Source organism: Coregonus clupeaformis, chromosome 18, assembly GCF_020615455.1.
Source record: "Coregonus clupeaformis isolate EN_2021a chromosome 18, ASM2061545v1, whole genome shotgun sequence".
NCBI lineage: Eukaryota > Metazoa > Chordata > Actinopteri > Salmoniformes > Salmonidae > Coregonus > Coregonus clupeaformis.
The window spans coordinates 31,938,636-31,962,453 of record NC_059209.1 but is presented as its reverse complement, the minus strand read 5'-3'; positions in this window follow the sequence as shown (position 1 = coordinate 31,962,453).

Sequence of the window (23,818 nt, the reverse complement as noted above, 5' to 3'; positions counted from 1 at the left end):
GCTACTGTAGACCTTCATTGCTCCAATATTTTTTTGGTGACATGAATATATTTAGTATAGTTTTATCTAAAAATAATACTTTTTTAATGTTTCACAATTTATTTATTTCTGAAATTCACTGAGGAGGATGGTCCTCCCCTTCCTTCTCTGGTTATACATTCCTCCTGTAACGATCCCGGCAGTCTGAGTCGGGTCCTGTCTGTGGACTAGTTGTTATGTTCGTGATCTCCAGTTTCCCGAGGGTTCTGGAACGCTCCGGGGAGCTCTCTTGATTTCCGCACCTGCATCCCATCAGCAATCTGCGCACCTGGTCCTGATCATCACCCTTCTTAGGCTCTGGCCTAACATCCATTCCCTGCCGGATCGTTAGCCATGAACAGTAGGTTTACCAGAGTATCAGTCTTAGAGCCTAGCGTTAGTTTTGTTGTTTTTGCACCTTGTTGGTTTGTTGCTTACTTACCCCCGTTTTGTTCCATCTGCAGTCACCCGTCCGGAACCTTCATCCAACCTCTGCCTGGTGGTGGCGGCTGCCGACCCAGGATGGGATCAACCACTGCACCCCCAACAACTAATCAACGCCGCCCGCTCTGTTCCCTGGATTATTCAGCATCACTCTTGAACTTGTAAATAAACACTCACCTTCGTTTCAACTTACCTTGTCCTGGTCTGCTTCTGGGTTCTGGCTTAGCAACTCGTGACAGAACGATCCGGCCAGTAATGAACCCAGCGGACCTGGACTCTGTTCGCCATGCCATTACCCAGCAGGAGAAGATGTTGGGCCATCATAGCACGGTACTACAGGAGATCGCGTTGTCAGTTCGGAACCTTTCTACCGGTCTGACGGAGGTCCAGAACCAACGCAAGTGTCCGGTGGAAGATCCACTACCGGTTTCACCCATCTCGCCTGCCGCTTCTGAAGCTGTGTCCTTCCGTGAGCCCAAGGTTCCGACACCGGATAAATATGAGGGGGAGCTGGGAGGATGCCGTTCCTTCCTTATGCAGTGTGGATTAGTGTTCGATCTACAGCCCTACTCTTATGCCACAGACAAGGCTAGGATAGCCTTTGTGATTGAGTTGCTGCGTGGTCGAGCGCTGGAGTGGGCTTCAGCCGTTTGGGAACGACAGGATCCCTGCATGGCTTCATACCAGGGGTTCACGGCCGAGATGAGGAAGCTCTTCGACCATTCCGTCCGAGGGAGGGACGCAGCTAGGCGCCTGTTTTCGCTTCGCCAAGGAACTCGCAGCGTGGCCGACTTCGTGATCGAGTTCAAGACGTTGGCTGTGGAGAGTGGGTGGAATGAGGAGGCTCTGCAAGCGGCCTTTTACCAGGGTCTGTCGGAGCAGCTCAAGGATGAGTTGATCTCCTATCCGGAGTCTAGTGACCTGGACAGCTTGGTAGCCTTGTCTATTCGGGTGGATAATCGAGTCCGAGAGCGAAGGAGGGAGAAGCAATGGGCTCCGTCCAACCGATCAGCTTCTCAGGTTCCAGTCGGGTCGTCAAACTGCGCCGCTCGCTAAAGTTGGGAGGACTTTTAGCGAGCCAGTTTCGACCTCTCAATACCTCTGTCAGACCCCGTTTCCCGGCTACCCTTATGAACAGGAATCAGAGCTTAGCGATTAACGCTTTATCGATTCAGGTGCCGATGGAAGCTTTCTAGATGCCGAGTTGGTGGAACAGCTGGGGCTTTCCAAGGAGCAATTGCCGGAAGCCATTGAAGCTACCACTCTGGACGGCAGTAGTCTGGCACGTATCACGATGAGGACTGAACCGGTTAAGATGCGGTTGTCGGGGAATCATTCTGAGATGATTTCATTCTTCATTCTGCCGTCTTCCCAGGTTCCTCTGGTCCTTGGATACCCCTGGCTGAAGGAACACAATCCCACGTTCGATTGGGTGACGGGCAAGGTAACGAGTTGGAGCCTTGATTGTCATGCTAACTGTCTCAAGACTGCCTGCCCCCATTCGGCTCCCAGTCAGGTGATTGAGGCTAAACCCCCAGATTTGTCCCTGGTTCCCGAGACATATCACGATTTGGGGGAAGTTTTCAGTAAGCAGAAGGCTCTGTCACTCCCTCCCCACCGACCATATGATTGTGCCATCAACCTGTTCCCTGGAGCTGTCTACCCCAAGGGAAGGTTATACAGTATCTCCCGACCTGAACGTGAGGCTTTGGAGACCTACATCAAGGAGTCCCTAGCTGCTGGTCTCGTTCGTCCCTCGTCATCACCCCTGGGGGCAGGATTCTTCTTTGTGGGTAAGAAGGATGGCTCTCTTCGACCGTGTATTGATTATCGGGGGTTGAATGACATCACGGTCAAGAACAAGTATCCCCTGCCCTTGATGAGTTCTGCCTTCGACTCCTTACAGGGTGCTACGGTGTTCACCAAGCTAGACCTACGCAATGCGTATCACATGGTCCGGATCAGAGAGGGGGACGAGTGGTTGACGGGTTTCAATACACCGATGGGTCACTTCGAGTATCAGGTGATGCCGTTTGGACTGACCAATGCTCCAGCGGTATTCCAGAGTATGGTGAACGACGTCCTGAGAGATATGATCGGTCTCTTTGTGTTTGTTTACCTGGATGACATTCTGATCTTCTCGAAGGAACCTTCCGACCACGTCCAGCATGTCCGGCAGGTTCTGCAGCGATTGTTGGAGAATCGCCTGTTCGTGAAGGCCGAGAAGTGCGAGTTTCACGCCCACACGACATCCTTTCTCGGGTACATCATCTCCAGGGGAGAGATTAGGATGGACCAGGAGAAGGTTAGAGCGGTTCTGGAATGGGCCCAGCCCGGTACGAGATTGCAGCTCCAGAGATTTTTGGGGTTTGCGAATTTCTACCGCAGATTCATCCGGGATTACAGCCGTGTGGCCGCTCCGTTAACTGCCTTGACTTCCAGTATCAGGACCTTCAAGTGGAATCCGGAGGCGGATCGAGCGTTTCTGGATTTGAAGAGGCGATTCACCAACGCACCGATTCTCTCTCAACCGGACACGGCCCGTCAGTTCGTCGTTGAAGTGGACGCGCGTCTGATGTGGGAGTTGGCGCCATCCTGTCGCAGCGATGCTCCACGGACAGTAAACTCCATCCCTGCGCCTACTACTCTCGTCGCCTTTCGCCTGCGGAGAGGAATTACGATGTGGGTAACCGGGAGCTTCTCGCGGTGAAACTTGCCTTGGAGGAGTGGCGCCACTGGTTGGAGGGGGCGGAGCAACCGTTTATTGTCTGGACTGACCACAAGAATCTTGCTTACGTGCAATCGGCTAAACGTCTCAACTCCCCGTCCAGGCCAGGTGGGCGTTGTTTTTCGGACGATTCAAGTTTTCCCTGACGTTCCGACCTGGATCTAAGAACGGCAAGGCGGACGCCTTGTCCCGGATGTTCTCCAAGACGGAGGAGAGTGGGTCCAAGACCGAGACAATTCTCCCCGGAACTGCGTCGTGGGAGCAGTTATGTGGAAGATTGAGGAGGAGGTGCTGGCGGCCCTTCGGACTCAGCCCGGTCCGGTAACGGTCCACCCGGTCGGTTGTTTGTGCCTGAGTCGGTTCGTCCTGCTGTCCTCAAATGGTCCCACGCCAGCAAGATGGCTTGTCACCCTGGCGTGGCTCGGACAATGGCGTTTCTTCGCAGACGTTTTTGGTGGCCTGCCATGGCCGAGGATACTCGGGGTTATGTTGCTGCCTGTCCAGTGTGTGCGCAGAATAAGAGTACCAATCGGCCCAGCTCTGGACTACTTCACCCCCCTTCCTATTCCCCGGCGACCATGGTCGCATCTGGCCCTGGACTTTGTCACTGGGTTGCCCGCTTCTGAGGGGAACACGGTCGTTCTGACTATCGTGGACAGATTCAGCAAGTTCGCCCACTTTGTGCCTATTGCCAAGCTTCCCTCTGCCTCGGAGACGTCCGAGATCCTGGTTAGGGAGGTTTTCAGGGTCCACGGGTTGCCCAGTGATATCGTTTCCGACCGTGGCCCTCAGTTTACCTCTGCTGTCTGGAAGTCCTTCTGTTTGGCCATTGGAGCTACAGTCAGTCTCACATCTGGTTTTCACCCCCAATCTAATGGTCAGGCGGAGAGAGCCAACCAGAAGATGGAATCCACGCTACGCTGTCTGGCCTCTTCCAACCCCACCTCCTGGGTCTCTCAGTTGCCTTGGGTTGAGTATGCCCACAATACTCTCCCTACATCTGCCACTGGGATGTCTCCCTTCCAGTGCCTGTATGGCTACCAACCTCCCTTGTTCCCTTCTCAGGAGAAGGAGCTCTCAGTGCCTTCTGTTCAGGTCCATATTCGTCGTTGCCACCGGACCTGGCATCGGGCCAGAAAAGCACTCCTTAGAGTTTCGGACCGGTATCAGCTCCAGGCGAATCGTCGCCGGATCCCCGCTCCCACCTACACCATCGGAGATAGGGTCTGGTTGGCCACACGGGATCTTCCTTACGGACTGAGTCTAGGAAGTTGTTACCGAAGTTCATTGGTCCGTTTGTGGTGGAGAAGGTGATCAATCCGGTGGCAGTTCGACTCAAACTCCCGAGGACGCTCAGAGTCCATCCCACCTTTCATGTCTCCTGCCTCAAGCCTGTTTTCCTCAGTCCTCTGTTGCCTCCTCCGCCTCCTCCTCCTCCTCCTCGGATGATCGGAGGTGGTCCTGCCTACACGGTGCGTCGCATCATGGATTCCAGACGGCGGGGCCGGGGTTTCCAGTATCTCGTGGACTGGGAGGGGTATGGTCCTGAAGAGAGGAGTTGGATTCCGCGGCGACAGGTCCTAGATGCTGACCTCATCAGTGACTTCTACCGCCTCCATCCTGGCGCTCCGGGAGTCCGCCCGGTGGCGTTCGATCGGAGGGGGGTACTGTAACGATCCCGGCAGTCTGAGTCGGGTCCTGTCTGTGGACTAGTTGTTATGTTCGTGATCTCCAGTTTCCCGAGGGTTCTGGAACGCTCCGGGGAGCTCTCTTGATTTCCGCACCTGCATCCCATCAGCAATCTGCGCACCTGGTCCTGATCATCACCCTTCTTAGGCTCTGGGCCTAACATCCATTCCCTGCCGGATCGTTAGCCATGAACAGTAGGTTTACCAGAGTATCAGTCTTAGAGCCTAGCGTTAGTTTTGTTGTTTTTGCACCTTGTTGGTTTGTTGCTTACTTACCCCCGTTTTGTTCCATCTGCAGTCACCCGTCCGGAACCTTCATCCAACCTCTGCCTGGTGGTCGGCGGCTGCCGACCCAGGATGGGATCAACCACTGCACCCCCAACAACTAATCAACGCCGCCCGCTCTGTTCCCTGGATTATTCAGCATCACTCTTGAACTTGTAAATAAACACTCACCTTCGTTTCAACTTACCTTGTCCTGGTCTGCTTCTGGGTTCTGGCTTAGCAACTCGTGACACCTCCATTCATTGCCCAATGGGATTCCTATCTCCTCCTTTCTCTAATGTCTCTGTTTTAAATCAAATCTAAATGTATTGGTCGCGTAGACATATTTTGCAGATGTTATCGCAGGTGCAGCGGAATGCTTATGTTTCTAGCTCCAACAGTGCAGTAAAACCTAACCATACAAAACAAAACACAGGAAAAAATAAATAATAATAAAGGAATTAAGAAATATCAGAACAAGCAATGTCAGAGTCCGGAATATAAATGTATATGTATATGATGGTGTGTATAGACATTATGGACAGTATATGAATGGAAAAACTGTGCACAGCAGTGGTTATATATGATGAGTCTTGAGTAGAATACAGTACAGTGCATTCGGAAAGTATTCAGACCCCTTGACTTTTTCCACATTTTGTTACGTTACAGCCTTATTCTAAACCTGATTACCCAAGGAGACTCGAGGCTGTAATCACTGCCAAAGGTGCTTCAACAAAGTACTGAGTAAATGGTCTGAATATTTACGTAAATGTGATATCTCAGTTATTTTTTATATATATATATATATATATATATATATATATATATATATATATATATATATATATATATAAAATATATTTACAGAAATGGTTAAATACCTGTTATTGCTTTGTCATTATGGGGTATTGTGTGTATTTTAATCGATTTTAGAATAAGGCTGTAAGGTAACAAAATGTGGAAAAAGTCAAGGGGTCTGAATACTTTCCAAATGCACTGTACATACTCTGTGTACAAAACATTAGGAACACCTGCTCTTTCCATGACATAGACTATCCAGGTGAAAGCCATGATCCCTCTTTGATGTCACTTGTTAAATCCACTTCAATCAGTGTAGATGGAAGGGAGGAGATAGGTTAAAGAATGATTTTTAAGCCTTGAGACAATTGAGACATGGATTGTGTATGTGTGCCATTCAGAGGGTGAATGGACAAGACAAAGAAAGATTTAAGTGCCTTTGAACAGGGTATGGTACTAGGTGCCAGGTGCACAGGTTTGAGTGTGTCAAGAACTGCAACGCTGCTGGGTTTTTCACGCTCAACAGTTTCCCGTGTGTATCAAGAATGGTCCACCACCCAAAGGACATCCAGCTAACTTGACACAACTGAGGGAATCATTGGAATCAACATGGGCCAGCATCCCTGTGGAACGCTTTCGACACCTTGTCCAAGCCTCGATGAATTGAGGCTGTTCTGAGGGCAAAGGGTGTACAACTCAATATTAGGAAGGTGTTCCTTATGTTTTGTACACTCAGTGTACATATGAAGTGGGTAAAAGAGTATGTAAACATAATTAAAGTGACTAGTGTTCAATGTCTACACTGTATGTACAGTACCAGTCAAACGTTTGGACACACCTACTCATTCAAGGGTTTTTCTTTATTTTTACTATTTTCTACATTGTAGAATAATAGTGAAGACATTGTTGTGGAGTATTGTCCTTATCGTCAGTAAAAAATAAAGTACTTCCGGAGTTTATGTAGAATCAAGATAGACTTTATTACACAAGCAATAGAGCCAAGCTGGTCTGCAGAGGAACTAACTGTCCATCCCTCAGTTCACAGTTTATATACAGTTTCATTCTTGCTCATAGTACACGCCTTTTTAGCTTAATACCTCCCTGTTTAGTTCCTCCACCATTGATTCCAATCTTAACATCTTGACCGCCACGCCCATCATGTTCATTCTTTAATAGTGGCGCAATCTGGCTTCTCCTCCTTCTATTCATTCCGTTTTTAGAAACAATAGTGGCGCAACCAAACCTTATTATGTAAAAGATAACAGAGACATTTCCTGGCTCTGGTTTTAACCCTTCAATTGATTCTTAAAATATAACAGGTCCATTTCCTGGCTCTGTTTCCGTTTTAACTCTTTTATTGGTTTTACTCCATAGGCGTAATCAAATAACAGAGTCATTTTCTGGCTCTGTTTTAGGCCTCTTCCTTTTGCACCATACTTAGCTTGTCATGTTTTCTATCCTTGTGTGAGATAGAGTGGTTAACTGTGATTAACTATGATTAACTGAAAATCTCCAATAACATCAAAACTATGAAATAACACATATGGAATCATGTAGTAACCAAAAAAAGTGTTAAACAAATCTAAATATATTTTATATTTGAGATTCTTCAAAGTAGCCACCCTTTGCCTTGATTACAGCTTTGCACACTCTTGGCATTCTCTCAACCAGCTTCACCTGAAATGCTTTTCCAACAGCCTTTAAGGAGTTCCCACATATGCTGAGCACTTGTTGGCTGCTTTTCCTTCACTCTGCGGTCCAACTCATCCCAAACCATATCAATTGGGTTGAGGTCAGATGATTGTGGAGGCCAGGTCATCTGATGCAGCACTCCATCACTCTCCTTCTTGGTCAAACAGCCCTTACACAGCCTGGAGGTGTGTTTTGGGTCATTGGGCTGTTGAAAAACAAATGATAGTCCCACTAAGCACAAACCAGATGGGATGGCGTATCACTGCAGAATGCTGTGGTAGCCATTCTGATTAAGTGTGCCTTGAATTCTAAATAAATCACAGACAGTGTCGCCAGCAAAGCACCCCCACACCATCACACCTCCTCCTCTATGCTTCACGGTGGGAACAACACATGCGGAGATCATCCGTTCACCTACTCTGCGTCTCACAAAGACACAGCGGTTGGAACCAAAAATCTCAAATTTGGACTCATCAGACCAAAGGACAGATTTCCACCTCGTGTTTCTTGGCCCAAGCAAGTCTCTTCTTCTTATTGGTGACTTTAGTAGTGGTTTCTTTGCAGCAATTCGACCATGAAGGCCTGATTCACGCAGTCTCCTCTGAACAGTTGATGTTGAGATGTGTCTGTTACTTGAACTCTGTGAAGCATTTATTTGGGCTGCAATCGGAGGTGCAGTTAACTCTAATGAACTTATCCTCTGCAGCAGAGGTAACTCTGGGTCTTCCTTTCCTGTGGCGGTCCTCATGAGAGCCAGTTTCATCATAGCGCTTAATGGTTTTTGCAACTGCGCTTGAAGAAACGTTCAAAGTTATTGAAATGTTCCGGATTGACTGACCTTCATGTCTTAAAGTAATGATGGACTGTTGTTTCTCTTTGCTTATTTGAGCTGTTCTTGCCATAATATTGACTTGGTCTCCTACCAAATAGGGCTATCTTCTGTATACCACCCCTACCTTGTCACAACACAACTGATTGGCTCAAACACATTCATTACACAAATTAACTTTTAACAAGGCACACCTGTTAATTGAAATGCAGTCCAGGTGACTACCTCATGAAGCTGGTTGAGAGAATGATGACCTGGCCTCCACAATCATCTGACCTCAACCCAATTGAGATGGTTTGGGATGAGTTGGACCGCAGAGTGAAGGAAAAGCAGCCAACAAGTGCCCAGCATATGTGGGAGCTCCTTAAAGGCTGTTGGAAAAGCATTTCAGGTGAAGCTGGTTGAGAGAATGCCACGAGTGTTCAAAGCTGTCATCAAGGCAAAGGGTGGCTACTTTGAAGAATCTCAAATATAAAATATATTTTGATTTGTTTAACACTTTTTTGGTTACTACATGATTCCATATGTGTTATTTCATTGTTTTGATGTCTTCACTATTATTCTACAATGTAGAAAATAGTAAAAATAAAGATAAACCCTTGAATGAGTAGGTGTGTCCAAACTTTTGACTGGTACTGCAGGGTACTGGGCGGAGGCCGGCTAGTAGTTACTATTTAACAGTCTGATGGCCTGGCGATGGAAGCTGTTTTTCAGTATCTCGGTCTCAGCTTTGATGCACCTGTCTGTCTCCGCCTTCTAGATGCGGGTGAACAGACCATGGCTCAGGTGGCTGAGGTCCTTGCTGATCTTCTTGGCCTTCCTGTGACACCGGGTGCTGTAGATGTCCTGGAGGGCAGGCGGTGTGCCCCCGGTGATGTGTTGGGCTGACCCCACCACCCTCTGGAGAGCCCTGCGGTTGTGGACGGTGCAATTACAGTACCAGGTGGTGATAAAGCCCGACAGGATGCTCTCAATGGTGCAACTGTAGAAGTTTGTGAGGGTCTTTGGGGCCAAGCCATATTTTGTCAGCCTCCTCCACATTGTCAGTGTGGATGGAACATTTCAGGTTGTCAGTGATGTGCACGCCGAGGATCTTGAAGCTTTTCACCATCTCCACTGCGGCTTGCACCCTTAGCGGCTGTATTGGCTTCACTCAGTTCACACAGGGAGGAAGGAGGACGGACGTGCAGGGAGGAAGGAGGAGGCACACGCAGGGAGGAAGGAGGAGGCACGCGAGGGGAGGAAGGATGGGCATGCGCAGGGAGGAAGGAGGTCACACATGCAGAGAGGAAGGAGGAGGCATGCGCAGGGAGGAAGGAGGTCACACGTGCAGAGAGGAAGGAGGAGGCGTGTGCAGGGAAGAAGGAGGAGGCACGCGCAGGGAGGAAGGAGGTCACACGTGCAGGGAGGAAGGAGGTCACACGTGCAGGGAGGAAGGAGGAGGCGTGTGCAGGGAAGAAGGAGGAGGCACGCGCAGGGAGGAAGGAGGTCACACGTGCAGGGAGGAAGGAGGAAGCACGCGCAGGGAGGAAGGAGGTCACACGTGCAGGGAGGAAGGAGGTCACACGTGCAGGGAGGAAGGAGGAGGCACGCGCAGGGAGGAAGGAGGACACACATGCAGGGAGGAAGGAGGTCACATGTGCAGGGAGGAAGGAGGAGGCACGTGCAGGGAGGAAGGAGGTCGCACGTGCAGGGAGGAAGGAGGTCACACGTGCAGGGAGGAAGGAGGAGGCGTGTGCAGGGAAGAAGGAGGAGGCACGTGTAGGGAGGAAGGAGGTCACACGTGCAGGGAGGAAGGAGGAGGCACGTGCAGGGAGGAAGGAGGTCACATGTGCAGGGAGGAAGGAGGTCACACGTGCAGGGAGGAAGGAGGAGGCAGGCGCAGGGAGGAAAAAACAGCATCTTGGAGACGGATTTCTAAACTAGGTAATAACTTTTTTTAATCTTTCTCTATCAATCTATGCCTTTGTTCCAGTATCTGTTTTGCCATAGTGTAGAAGTGGTGGGTATGATGTCTTATACTGTATGTGCTGAATGTGGTATTAGCCCCGCTGTTACTAACTCCATGTTTCTCTTTTGTGCTGTATTCCCCCTGCATGCTGGGCTCTGAGCCCCTCTATCTAGACTCTGGCTGCCTGAAGTCAAACCTGATCTGCCTGGCTTGGTGCCCTCTCTGTCCTGCCTCCAGTCTGGCTCTGCCTGTGACACTGCCCTGCTTCGGGATCTCTTCTGCCCTGGTGCTGTTCTGCCCCGGTCCAACCTGCTTCTGGTCCAGTCCCCAAGATCATGATGACATTTACCTTGTAAGAACATATTGAACTTTCGGACCCTCTCGTGACCTTCCATCTCATGAATGATATTGTTTTCTAAATTGCTTGTCTATTTGTGTTGATTCTTTATGTAATGAATAGCGCTATAAAAGTTGAATATATTATTATTATTTATTATTACAGTGGGGGAAAAAAGTATTTAGTCAGCCACCAATTGTGCAAGTTCTCCCACTTAAAAAGATGAGAGAGGCCTGTAATTTTCATCATAGGTACACGTCAACTATGACAGACAAAATGAGAAAATAAAATCCAGAAAATCACATTGTAGGATTTTAATGAATTTATTTGCAAATTATGGTGGAAAATAAGTATTTGGTCAATAACAAAAGTTTCTCAATACTTTGTTATATACCCTTTGTTGGCAATGACACAGGTCAAACGTTTTCTGTAAGTCTTCACAAGGTTTTCATACACTGTTGCTGGTATTTTGGCCCATTCCTCCATGCAGATCTCCTCTAGAGCAGTGATGTTTTGGGGCTGTCGCTGGGCAACACGGACTTTCAACTCCCTCCAAAGATTTTCTATGGGGTTGAGATCTGGAGACTGGCTAGGCCACTCCAGGACCTTGAAATGCTTCTTACGAAGCCACTCCTTCGTTGCCCGGGCGGTGTGTTTGGGATCATTGTCATGCTGAAAGACCCAGCCACGTTTCATCTTCAATGCCCTTGCTGATGGAAGGAGGTTTTCACTCAAAATCTCACGATACATGGCCCCATTCATTCTTTCCTTTACACAGATCAGTAGTCCTGGTCCCTTTGCAGAAAAACAGCCCCAAAGCATGATGTTTCCACCCCCATGCTTCACAGTAGGTATGGTGTTCTTTGGATGCAACTCAGCATTCTTTGTCCTCCAAACACGACGAGTTGAGTTTTTACCAAAAAGTTATATTTTGGTTTCATCTGACCATATGACATTCTCCCAATCCTCTTCTGGATCATCCAAATGCACTCTAGCAAACTTCAGATGGGCCTGGACATGTACTGGCTTAAGCAGGGGGACACGTCTGGCACTGCAGGATTTGAGTCCCTGGCGGCGTAGTGTGTTACTGATGGTAGGCTTTGTTACTTTGGTCCCAGCTCTCTGCAGGTCATTCACTAGGTCCCCCCGTGTGGTACTGGGATTTTTGCTCACCGTTCTTGTGATCATTTTGACCCCACGGGGTGAGATCTTGCGTGGAGCCCCAGATCGAGGGAGATTATCAGTGGTCTTGTATGTCTTCCATTTCCTAATAATTGCTCCCACAGTTGATTTCTTCAAACCAAGCTGCTTACCTATTGCAGATTCAGTCTTCCCAGCCTGGTGCAGGTCTACAATTTTGTTTCTGGTGTCCTTTGACAGCTCTTTGGTCTTGGCCATAGTGGAGTTTGGAGTGTGACTGTTTGAGGTTGTGGACAGGTGTCTTTTATACTGATAACAAGTTCAAACAGGTGCCATTAATACAGGTAACGAGTGGAGGACAGAGGAGCCTCTTAAAGAAGAAGTTACAGGTCTGTGAGAGCCAGAAATCTTGCTTGTTTGTAGGTGACCAAATACTTATTTTCCACCATAATTTGCAAATAAATTCATAAAAAATCCTACAATGTGATTTTCTGGAGAAATAAAATCTCAATTTGTCTGTCATAGTTGACGTGTACCTATGATGAAAATTACAGGCCTCTCTCATCTTTTTAAGTGGGAGAACTTGCACAATTGGTGGCTGACTAAATACTTTTTTCCCCCACTGTATATGTAAACGTTAAAACAGTGTTGGTAAGTGTTGCTTTTGCATTCCAATCACACCACTTTCCAATTTAACAACCTGGACTCTGGTAGACGTAACATAGTAAATATATATCCGGGACACTCCAATTAGCATGATATGTTATGTTTTGTATGGTATGTGTTAATTTGTGGATATCCATAATCCATTTCGTATGATATTTTACTAATTACAATTCGTAGAATGTTATGAATTTGCAAAACATATGATATGTTTTGAATTACAATTTGCTGTGGCTAATGTTTGCTATGTGGCTAGGTGGTTAACATTAGCCAAGTGGCTAACATTAGCTAGGCTATGGGTTAGGGTTAGGGTTAAGGTTAGGGTTAAGAGTTAGTTAAGTAGTTGCAAAGTAGCTAAAGAGTAGTTGCAAAGTTGCTAAAATACTAAAGGTGTCTATTATGACATTCAAACATGCTAACATTAGAGTTAGGGTTAGCGAACATGCAACATTTGGGTTGCTAACCTTAGGGTTAAGGTTAGGGTTAGGAGTTAGGTTAAAGGGTTAGGGTTATGGTTCGGGGAAGGGTTAGCATACATGCTAAGTAGTTGCAAAGTTGCTGTGGTGTCCGAGACAACGATGCTGATCATGCTGTGATGATAAGAATTCTGCTGACGCTGTACTTTGATTATAAGGGTTATTATCAAAGATCACAGTATCAATTTACAGACATCTGCAGATATCTGGAGAATAACCGGACCCAAATCTCTGATATGTTATTTCTCCCCGTCCTTTGTTCAAAACATGGTATTTATCCTATGTAACATAAGATGGGTGGTTTTTGACAGACCAATCCCCGGCTTCCACATATCTCCAAATGTCCTCTATTCCAAGAAGCCTACAGTGAGGAAAAAAAGTATTTAGTCAGCCACCAATTGTGCAAGTTCTCCCACTTAAAAAGATGAGCGAGGCCTGTAATTTTCATCATAGGTACACGTCAACTATGACAGACAAAATGAGAAAAAAATATCCAGAAAATCACATTGTAGGATTTTTAATGAATTTATTTGCAAATGATGGTGGAAAATAAGTATTTGGTCAATAACAAAAGTTTCTCAATAGTTTGTTATATACCCTTTGTTGGCAATGACACAGGTCAAACGTTTTCTGTAAGTCTTCACAAGGTTTTCACACACTGTTGCTGGTATTTTGGCCCATTCCTCCATGCAGATCTCCTCTAGAGCAGTGATGTTTTGGGGCTGTCGCTGGGCAACACAGACTTTTAACTCCCTCCAAAGATTTTCTATGGGGTTGAGATCTGGAGACTGGCTAGACTCCAGGACCTTGAAATGCTTCTTACGAAGCAACTCCTTCGTTGCCCGGGCGGTGTGTTTGGGATCATTGTCATGCTGAAAGACCCAGCCACGTTTCATCTTCAATGCCCTTTCTGATGGAAGGAGGTTTTCACTCAAAATCTCACGATACATGGCCCCATTCATTCTTTCCTTTACACGGATCAGTCGTCCTGGTCCCTTTGCAGAAAAACAGCCCCAAAGCATGATGTTTCCACCCCCATGCTTCACAGTAGGTATGGTGTTCTTTGGATGCAACTCAGCATTCTTTGTCCTCCAAACACGACGAGTTGAGTTTTTATATTTTGGTTTCATCTGACCATATGACATTCTCCCAATCCTCTTCTGGATCATCCAAATGCACTCTAGCAAACTTCAGACGGGCCTGGACATGTACTGGCTTAAGCAGGGGGACACGTCTTGCACTGCAGGATTTGAGTCCCTGGCGGCGTAGTGTGTTACTGATGGTAGGCTTTGTTACTTTGGTCCCAGCTCTCTGCAGGTCATTCACTAGGTCCCCCCGTGTGGTTCTGTGATTTTTGCTCACCGTTCTTGTGATCATTTTGACCCCACGGGGTGAGATCTTGCGTGGAGCCCCAGATCGAGGGAGATTATCAGTGGTCTTGTATGTCTTCCATTTCCTAATAATTGCTCCCACAGTTGATTTCTTCAAACCAAGCTGCTTACCTATTGCAGATTCAGTCTTCCCAGCCTGGTGCAGGTCTACAATTTTGTTTCTGGTGTCCTTTGACAGCTCTTTGGTCTTGGCCATAGTGGAGTTTGGAGTGTGACTGTTTGAGGTTGTGGCCAGGTGTCTTTTATACTGATAACAAGTTCAAACAGGTGCCATTAATACAGGTAACGAGTGGAGGACAGAGGAGCCTCTTAAAGAAGAAGTTACAGGTCTGTGAGAGCCAGAAATCTTGCTTGTTTGTAGGTGACCAAATACTTATTTTCCACCATAATTTGCAAATAAATTCCTTAAAAATCCTACAATGTGATTTTCTGGATTTTTTTTTCTCAATTTGTCTGTCATAGTTGACGTGTACCTATGATGAAAATTACAGGCCTCTCTCATCTTTTTAAGTGGGAGAACTTGCACAATTGGTGGCTGACTAAATACTTTTTTGCCCCACTGTATGTAGTAATGCTTTCCAGATGTTTCAGCAAAATCATAGACCTTCAGACTTCATATTTCCCCCCTTCGAGACTAATTAAGTCTCGAAAACAAAAAGAATAGGATTATGACAAATAACAATTTTTGTTCTTGAGTAACTTCAGCAATAAACCAAAATTTATGGAGAGTAAACACATGTTAATATAGACACCTTTTTGTATGGAGTGTAAATAAATTGTTATGGAGTGTAAATACATTGTTATGGAGTGTAAATAAATTGTTATGGAGTGTAAGAGCGAAAAACCTGTCTGGCAGCTTTCATTCCAAATATCCATCAATCAATCAAGACAGGAAAATTCTCTCACGGCCCCTCTGCCCCAGGCGACCACCTAAGTACTCCAGATCAATTCATAAATCTTTATCAATACATTTTAAACTATGATGCAATTGAATACAGATGAAAACCTCAGAAAACAAAATACAATCAAAAATGTCCACATTCAGGCTGGTCGACCCATCGGACCCTCCTGTGGATTCTCTCTGTCCCTGCCTAGACCCAATATCCCTAAGCTTCAACGAAATAAACAAAAACATCTGAGGTCCCCACATGTACCCAACAACAGAAAACATCATTCTTCAAAAATTAATACAGAAAGAATAGAACACTGGAATGTAGTCCACTACACTGCAGCTCCTCCACTGTGTCGACTTTCAATGCAACGTCGATGATGGAATCTGAACATTTCCACACCTTTCTTGTTCCACTTCCTCCAGTCCATTCATATTGTCCATGTTTGAGTATTTGAATCCCCTCTACACATTCCCCCATATGCTTCTGGAAGAAAAGAAAAGACCAAACAGTATCTTTTGCAAAACAACACATTCAAATTAAAACATCAATATCAACTAAAAATTATACATAAAATTATATATAAAATGAATCACATTCCATTTCCCCCTTCGATTCATAAGAAAATACTAAATATCACAATAATATAATTATCCCACAATCAGATAATCAAAATTTCCTTGAGTTATTTCAACCCTAGTTTTCATAACATTTTAGTCTGACTTTTCTTCCCAAATTTTTTTTTTCAAAAACCATTTCACTGATTTATCCACAAAACTCTTTCCCATTTTCTGAGGATATTAAATCAGGAAATTCCCACCTGCTTATGACTTCTTTACACAAGAACTTTGCAACCGACTGAGCATATTTTAGCTTAGTTGGACATCTTATGCACCTCTTGGTGTAGGAATGTAACCAAGAATAACAGTCACACCCCTGCAAACATTATTTTTCAGACAGATTGTCCACCTGCCTATGACATAGTCAATCTGTTCAAGCAAATATGGTGCCCAAAAACCATACTCCTTTGTGATCTTTCTCCTAACCTCCCCTCTTGCAACATGTGCTTCCTGAATCATCAGACCTAATAGGTCTAGAGGCGCTACTATCAACCCCTCATGGTTTCTCCAAAGGCAACAAAGGATTGTTACTCTGAGGATTTTTTATTTTCTTCAAACACTTGCTTTCGGAAGTCCTTCAATTTGTGGTTCAATCCCTTGGATTGCTTCATCTTTCAATGGATACTGATTCTTCTAAGGAGATCTGGCTCCTGGTCGAAGTTCAACTTACACAATACATCTCTTCCCAACAATGCAATAGGTGTATGTTCTGATACCAGTATGGGTATTGTAATTTTCTGATTTTCATAGCAGAGCTCAATTGGTTCCGTAAGAGGAATCAGCTGTTTCACTCCCTCAAATCCGATTGTCCTAATTAGTTGATTGGACATAGGGAGATGTGTAGCATCTTCAGGCCGAACACAGGTAAAAGCAGCTCCGCTATCCGCCATCACTTCCAAAGGTCGTTTGTTTACTTTCACCTCAATTGTTGGATCTTTTTCCGGTCCTGATGCTACCAGCTGACACCCCCCTTTCGGATCTTCTGGGCACCTCTAGAATACTTGCTCCGGGCCCCTATAAGGGTTCACCGGTCCTCCAGATGATCTTGACTGGCCCCTGTATCTTCCTCTGAAATTCCCTCTGGTGTTTCCTCCTGGCCCATTACACTCACGGGCAAAGTGACCAACCTGTCCACAATTATAACACACTTCTGAAGATTGCTGGAAGTATGGCTTAAATTTTCCTCCTCTTCCTCTTCCTAAGCCTTCTCGTCCTCTTCCTCTCCAATTCTGTCTCTGTCCAGAAACTGGCTGTGGATATGAAACAACTGGTACCGCTATTGGTGGCTGGTACAATTGCGGTTGGAACTGGTTCGGTTGAAGCTGTGGCAGTGATTGTTGATTTGGTGCACACTGATTCTGCATAACCAAAGCTTGTTTCTTCTCCTTCTTATTCTCCACCAGTTGTATTTGATTGAGTTTTCTGAGAGTTTCTTGGTCCTGTTCTTTCTGGTTGTGTTCCTTTTTCCGGTACAGATCCACTTGATGGGCTATATGATCTGTATAGACACCTTTTGTCATGCTTCCAAGTCCAACCACCTCTGCCAGTTTGCTCCTTACTGGTGAGGGCAGTCCCATCTGTAGTTTAGCTCTCAAAATTGACTGCTCAATTTGACTCATATCTGGATCATTTCCGGTAATATTTCTCCACACTTGATGAACTCTTGACACATAGGCTCTCTGATTTTCTTGTTGTCCTAGTGGGTCAATCAGAATGTTGTCAGGATGCACATTTGTTGGAAACGTATCTTTCAGTGCTCTCCACAGCCGATTTGTACTTGCAGCTAACAATTCAGGGTCATTCACCGCAGTCCCCACATATCGATGAAGTCCAGCTCTCTGAAAAATTTCTTCCATACCTGGAATCCCAAGGAGATTAGCCAGAAGTCTCTTAATGTCTCCTATGGCAGACTGTGTTCCCACCGTAATTTCTTCCAATTTTGAAATCCAAGGATATGCTCCATCTTGAAGAGTAGGCAGCTTCTCAAGTATATCTGACATATCGGTATTCTGCAAAGGCTTAAACTCCAGGTTCTGTCCTCGAATTATCACTGGCATCATCTTCTTACTTGTGCTCCCTTGTCTTGGCCTCAATGTATACTTCTTCTCCAATTCTAGGGATCCTTTTTTCAGCAGTTTTTTCTTCTGTATCTTCAGCTTCTTGAGTTGTTCTTCCAGTTCTCTTACTTCTTCTAAATTATTGGCCTTATCCAGGCATGATATGCATCAATCTATATATTTTTCTATTTCTTCTGTGCTAGTCATTGTAGGATAAAATCCTCTTGAATATGAAGCACCTTTAATCTCCAAATCTTCATCGCTGTCTCCATCTTCACTTTCATCAGAACTCGAATCTCTTGTATTCTTCTTCTTCCAACTTCCATCACCCCTTCTTTCCGCTCTGGCCAACCTCTGTCTGATCACAGGGTCATATCCACCCATGATCTCTTCTGAATCACTCTGATCATCATCATCATCATCATCTTCAAGTTCCATCCTCCTGAACCTCACTCCACCCTTAGTTTCCAGACATCTCGTTTTCTTCTTACTTTTGGAGTTTGGATTCATCTTTATGGTCGTTTCTGCTTGTCCTCTCTCTATTATTCGTTCATCTTCATCTCTGATGCAATAATCACCCTCCTGAATGATCATTGGAAGCTGAGGATAGATGTCCTTAAACTCTACTTCTTCCTCGTAAGGTGGGGGTCTTTTTGCTGAATCCATATGTGAGAAAGGTGTATTGACCTCTGCCATTAATTTTTCTGTTACCTTCACCTCTTTTGCCATTTTCTCTATACCTCTGTCTCTTTTATCTTTTCTATCTTTTATCAGTTTTTGTCCTTCATTTTCAAACAGCTTAAGAACACCCAGCTCTCTTTGTCTCTTTTCTTTACGATGTTCCCCTTTTTTCCCCTTCTTTTGATCTGCCTTATACGTGGATACAAGCACTTGCATTATCTTGATGACGTCTGGGTTAAGAGTCACTTCCACTGGCCATGGTTGTTCAATGTCAGGCCAACGTTTATTCCATTTTCCAGATAACCTTGCAATACCATTAACTAGAGGATTACTATTTTGTACTATATCATCAGGAGTAATTACTTTTGTAGTTTTGATGTCCTTTTTCCCCATTGTAACAACTCTTTTATATGTTTCCCTCCTCTTTTTTTTTCGGGATTAAAATTAATTAATTAATCAATATATCCATTTATTTTACCAAATTATTGATTAGTGGCAATCTTACCACATCCGGTTGTCACGCCCTGGCTCTGGGGACTCTTGAATGTTGAGCCAGGGTGTGGACTTGTTATGTTTAGTTTTCATTGGGTCTGTTCTAGATCGTTCATATCTATGTTGGCCAGGGTGGTTCCCAATCGGAGACAGCTGTAGCTCGTTGTCTCTGATTGGGGGCCATACTTAGGCAGCCTTTTGGCACTTTAGTATTACATTTACATTTTAGTCATTTAGCAGACGCTCTTATCCAGAGCGACTTACAGGAGCAATTAGGGTTAAGTGCCTTGCTCAAGGGCACATCGACAGATTTTTCACCTAGTCAGCTCGGGGATTAGAACCAGCGACCTTTCAGTTACTGGCACAACGCTCTTAACCACTAAGCTACCTGCCGCAGTATGGTGGGATCTTGTGCCGTAAGGTTTGTTTTGGTGTGTTAACCTAGGACTTCACGTATCGTTTGGTTTGTTGTTTTGTTAGTGTTGTGTGCGAAATAAAAGATGTACGCATATCACGCTGCGCCTTGTTCCGCTTCATCTTATGACGATCGTGACACCGGTCAGGAAAAGTAAAGGAAAGTAGTCAACTTCAGAGCAATCCAAAAAAGAAAGACCTGTAATCCAGCAACACTACAGCACTCACAAACCAATTGCTTAATAATCACCCAATTACCTTAATTTTACAGAATAATGTCAGTGCTGGATTTCCAACACAACTCTAATCAAAACAACTCATTCACAAAAACCCTAATGTGGAATTATCAATTACATCAATTCATCAGTCTGTTGCCAAGTTCCTGTGAAATGGTCACAACATGAAATATTCTATGCATACACAATGTATCTATTATATCCTGTAAGGGAAAGTAGGTTTTGTGGATAGAACAGTACTGGCCTTAATTTGACTTGATCCGTTGCAGCACACACTGTAGCGTGACGCACTTGTCAGCACCTCCTCTCTCTCTCTCTCTCTCTCTCCTCCTTCTCGTCTCTCACATGACAGAAGAACAAAGGAAACAGACAACAATTTAGTATTTTATGCATACCTATGTTCACATTGGCGCTAAGAAATAAGCAAACAGCTTAACTCAGGAATATTATAAATAGCGCAATAACATATTATTATTATTTTTTTTAAATCCGTCAACATATCTCTCATTTATCAATTCAATAGATCTCAATCAAATAGTTTCATCGTTAAGCAACAGCCGATTTAACAAACAGAATACTTTAATCGTATGTAAGTCTCCCCCTTTCTACTCTGTCTGCATGTCACAGCAGCTCAGTGCAGGCAGGGGAGTGGCATATTTGCTCTACGTAACTCTAAACTCATAAAATCCCACGCATGCGTAGTTCATTCACCAGTGCGATTTCAGAGCGAAAGGAGCTCTCCCAAGCAGCTCCCCCCAAGCCAAACAACAGAAAGCAGACAGAGCAGCTGTCCCTCCATTTCCAACACAGACAAACAGTAACACTTAACAGAGCTCACAAACCAACACAAAACATAGAACACAAATCCTACTTTGAAGTTTCTTAACTTCACTTATCCTAATCTGCAGATTTATAGTTATTTTCTTATCCATTACAAAACATCTCTATACACTCTTAAAAACTCCTCCCTGTAGGCTCATGATATTCTAATAGTTAGTAAACATTCTCTTTTTATAGAGAGTCATAAGATTTTTTACCTTAACGTCCTTCCAGGGGGCTCATATATAGTTAACAATTATTAACGTTCTCACCAACGGAGACTCATAAGATTTTTTAACCTTAACTTACATATTTCCTTATAAAAACAAAAAAAAACCTGTTCTCAACCAAAACATATATATGTATATATCTCTAACATAAATTGAGTGGCGCAGTGGTCTAAGGCACTGCATCGCAGTGCTAACTGTGCCACTAGAGATCCTGGTTCAAATCCAGGCTCTGTAGCAGCCGGCCACGACCGGGAGACTCATGGGCGGCGCACAATTGGCCCAGCATCGTCCAGGGTAGGGGAGGGAATGGCCGGCAGGGATGTAGCTCAGTTGATAGAGCATGGCATTTGCAACGCCAGGGTTGTGGGTTCGATTCCCACGGGGGGCCAGTATAAAAAAAAAATGTATTCACTAACTGTAAGTCGCTCTGGATAAGAGCGTCTGCTAAACGACTAAAATGTAAATGTAATAAATCTTATCCTAACATGAGTCGACACAACAGAGACGTCTTTATTTTATTATTTTTCTCTCTCCCACACACACACACACATACACAGTTTAAACAAGAATGCATCCGTTCATACAATACACTAAGCATGCTACCGTCGCTCCTTATTTCTAATTGTTCCTTCCTAAATTTGTGCTACCTCGAGTTGCAGATATTCAAATGAGAGGTTACTTCGAACATATACTTTGTCAACTATATTCCGAGAGGTAACGTGCAATTGAATGTATCTTCCACAAACTCACAGTTCCCAGAACTGACCCGAAAGTCAATCTAATGACTCTCCTAGGATTTATGGCCCATCTTAATGATCGCCTCGTTTGAGGGCTTCCTTAAATCAGCGACGTCCTAAAAGTATACTTTTTCCTTATTTCCTGGCCTTATTCCTTCATGCTATTCCTGGACACTCCTTTTAATTTTATTCAAGCCAAATACCGGTGTGCCCAGTGTTAATAATTCCTATAGACACTCCCCCCTGTTTGCGTTGTTTCCAACGCAAACAAATTTAGAAATTTAGAACGGATTCCCATCACACAGCAAATAACAGCAAAGCGCACACACAAGTCCTTTGACGGTACATCTGAACGCACACACATACACAAGCACACGAACCGACCAGCGCCCAAAGCTGTGAGAAATCTCACCTTATTAGCCGGCGTCTTGAGCGGGAGTCACTTCGTAGCCCATGAATGGAATGCTGAGAAAAGACGCAATACGCCCCAAATCCTCGTCGCCATTCTGTGGTGTCTGAGACAACGATGCTGATCATGCTATGATGATAAGAATTCCGCTGACGCTGTACTTTGATTATAAAAGTTTATTATCAAAGATCCCAGTATCAATTTACAGACATCTGCAGATATCTGGAGAATAACCGGACCCAAATCTCTGATATGTTATTTCTCCCCGTCCTTTGTTCAAAACATGGTATTTATCCTATGTAACATAAGATGGGTGGTTTTTGACAGACCAATCCCCAGCTTCCACATATCTCCAAATGTCCTCTATTCCAAGAAGCCTATGTAGTAATGCTTTCCAGATGTTTCAGCAAAGCAGAGTAAAGTTCATCTATTACACCATTTGCAAATGTCAGCAAAATCATAGACCTTCAGACACTACATTGCTAATTAGCTAAAATGCTAAAGTTGTCTGTGATGAGATTCAAACATGCAACCTTTGGTGTTGCTAACTTTAGGGTTAGGAGGAGTGTTAGGACTTAGGTAAATGTTTTGCCTAAATATATTTAAAGATGTGTAACGTACACAATGATGTACCAAATCTTGATTTAGTGCATTATTAAAGGGTAAGCATTAGAATAAGCCTCCTCAATATTTGTAGCCATTGGTGATAATATCGCTCTACGAGCTGGTCCATCTTCAGTATTGTGGAATAATTCTAAAGTTAAGGTAAGATTTGAAAGAGAAAACGCTGATCCGAGTGCAGCACTGCCTTTCTTTCGATCCTATCAGTATCGACACGTGCCTAAGCACTTACCGAACGTTCTCTCTGCGTGGTGTTTTGGGATACGCATGTTACATGTTAGGCGGTTGTAGGAAAGATGCATCGTTAAAACCAGGCACAGACACAGACAGGGCTCTACCTATGCCCCTTTTCCCTTCCAGTCTCCAAAATGTTATATATATATATATATATATGTATACATTTTTTGTCGTTGTTGTGAACTCACTGACCGCAAGTCGTCCTTTAATGTTCATCAATGCAAAACGTTTCGCATCTTGATTGTTAACCAAAGACCTGCATATCGAGATTAGTGACCAGAAAGAACTTGGTTCATTTCTTCCAGTTTTGCCTGGCAAAAACAGAGTAGGCCTGTGTTTATCTGCCATATAAAATACAGTTTAGTAATCTGACTCATCTTTGGCAATTTGATTGATACTTTTCATATTTCCGATAGGCCTAGTTTGGGTGGCTACTGGCTGTATGTGTAAAGATAGGCAGCTGTGAGATCGCACTGCCTTTTAATATTATGTAGCCACCCAAACTAGGCCTAGTAGGTTGTATGATTTTGCTTGGTCTGGGCCAAAGAATGTGTGTGGAGCCGAATTGGAGCGAAGCACGCCCAATTTGACTGGAGCGCGGAGCGAGATTCCCAAAGGGTGGAGCGTCAGCCTTCTCCGCAGCTCCAATTTCGCTCCAGATATATTATATTATATATTATTGTGGCATCATGTCTGGAGGACACTCATAACTACATCAAATAGTTCCATTTTTAAAGAGTTTCATTCAATTCATTGATAGTGGATATAATTGAACCAATGTCCTATGCAGGGTCTAAATCTATGAATTCAATGTGCAAGGTTTCTTCAAGCCCTTTCATCATTTCTTTGCATTAAAGCTCAGGCTTTGAACAATTTGAGTTAAGAAATGTTGTGTTTGTAAGACATAATTCAGATTAATTAAAAACATGAACAAAAACCATGATTGAAATAATTAT